Below are 2,589 nucleotides of genomic sequence, written 5' to 3'. Positions count from 1 at the left end.
GCGAAGTTTGTTGCTCATATTCAACCAAAAAAGAAAAACAAGAACATGAAAGAACAATTATTACACAAGGTAAAGTTTCGTATAATTCTCCTTTTCGTACGGAAACCTTCGATACGCGAATTTGCATAAACATCAGCAGTCTAGGAACCAATTAAATTCTACAAGGATTTGCTTAAAGATCTTTGTAATACATCAGGAAATTGATGGATTCACTACTTACATACTGTTGAATGTTTAATTGTACACTATCCAATAATTATTTTGGCAATATCTATTTTTATTTGACAATGCTGTTCGTTTATTTGTGGGCACCCAGATAATTAGTGATACGATTAAAAGAATTTTGAAGCAAAATTACTGAAAGCTTCTTAGCAGTATGAAAAATGAAATCGATTTACTATGAGTTGAGAAGGTATATTGAAGGTATAATGGAGTAATGTAAATCTTTTGCAGTAAATTAATGAAAATTTATTGTTTCAAAAACAAATCACTACAGTCTCATAATTAAAAATTATATGCCGATTCTCATTAAAATTATGTAGTAAAATAAATCTGCGCTGACTCTCTTGAAATCAGAAGCACTAAAAAATGACCACTGAAATACTTATTAAAACTTATTATTAAATGTAATTACATATAGTTACTTAAATGTCTAGTAATCAAATGTAGTAAATATGACTGATCCCAATTGAATTATCAAACAAACGGAAATAGATTATTATTATAATTATTATTACATTGTTATTAAGTGTGATCGAGAGTATGCAATGGATTATCAATTATTATAAATTGTCTTATACCGAAATAAACTTGAAAAGAGAAGTGAAATTTCTTTAAAACTTAGCCTAAGTTTCAGTAAAGTAAACATAAGAGTCTCATTTATACGCCCCCTTATTTCTTTGGGACTTTGTTTTTTCCTTAGTTACAATAAACAGTGAAATGTAGTTTCACCAACAATTCAATAATAAATTATTGAAGTCTGAAAATGGAGATTTACAGTGAAATTTTAATTATTTACCTGAATTTATAAGAATATCTGATGCAACAATCTTCAGATTGGTATTTACTTCCTTATTTATTGTTACACAGAACTTACAAAGACTATTTAGTACAAGGTATTCCTAAAGAATTGTAGTCATTATAAAATATTTTATAATTACAATATAAAGATACTCAAATTTATAGAAAATGGCGATTTAAAATGTGTTCCGTCCGACGCGGAACAAAACGGAGAAAATCCTCGAAGGTTCGTTTATGATATGGACGTGCCAACAAATTTACTTTCGGGATTAGCTTTTTTCGAACTCAGTTTATTTATTTAGTTACAAGGGGCAATTGCACCCTAAATCATGAGAAAATCATTTAGTCAATCCGCGCGTGTCCAGACAATAGTTTTGGAATTTTCGTCGTTCGTACAGACAACCGACCATATCATAAACCGGGAATTTCCGAAGGGTCGACGTGAACCTCGTTCGTAACGGTTCCGCCAGCCATGCGTCAACTTGGAGGAAATTTCCAAGGCATCGGCAAATCTTCGAGGATCCCTCGCACGTGGTCATTGCCCTCACTCTTGCACCAAGAGGGCAGGCCAAGGGGCGTCGTCCAAGACGCCCCCCGATTTTTGGAATTATGTGCTGATTGGGTATTTTCAATTTCCCAATCAGCGCACTCGACACAAAACCTGTAGGTGTCGTATAAAAACACCTACAGGATCGCACTCGACAGGTTTTTTCGATCATTACACAGAGATTTTTCGCTCAATCGTTCGGAGTGACGACATCTCAGGGATTTTTTCTCACATTCAACATTCAGTCCATCGTTCGGGACACATAAGTCGCTCAATCGTTCGGAGTGACGATATCTCAGATACTCAATCGTTCGGAGTAACGAGATATCATTCATTCATTCAAACAGTAGTCAGTCCATCGTTCGGGACAACTACAACTAGTGATCTGATCTCAACCAGTCGGAGATCAGAGTTGAATCAGTCGATTTCTGAAGAAATTCGTAAATCGACGCGTCGCGAGTATTAACGAGACCTACAGTTAAAGCTGGGATTTACAACCCCAGCCGAGGAATTTAATCCGCGTTAGTATTCGTGTACGTGCGACGTCGCATTTTTCGGTACCTCGAGCCGGATCTACTACGCAACATTTGTTGATCCTTCGAGCCGGATCTGTGACGGTACAAAATGGCTTGTGGCCACGTAATAATAACTTTAGTACACATTAACACATTGAGTGCCGGCCCCGCAATAATGCGGATTTCTGGATTTTCATTTCTGGATATGACGAATATGTAATTAAAATGTACTATTTTACGAAAATGTATAATATTTTGAATATTTCTTTTAACTACTCATTGATCAGATACAAGCGAATCAAGCCGGTGTTTGGGCTAAGTGGCCAATACGTTGTCGGCGCTCAGGCTTTAAATGTCTCTTAAGTCGCTGGCGCTCAATATGTTAATATAATATGAACTTCCAGAATATTTCCATTCTTTAATTTTTATACTTTTCATTTTTGTCCAATTATTATCCTGTACACAGTATTTTTAACATGTTATTGCATGAATAAAATAACAAGTTAG

This window comes from Nomia melanderi, chromosome 5 (assembly GCF_051020985.1).
Source record: "Nomia melanderi isolate GNS246 chromosome 5, iyNomMela1, whole genome shotgun sequence".
NCBI lineage: Eukaryota > Metazoa > Arthropoda > Insecta > Hymenoptera > Halictidae > Nomia > Nomia melanderi.
Note: the sequence above shows the minus strand (reverse complement) of the source record.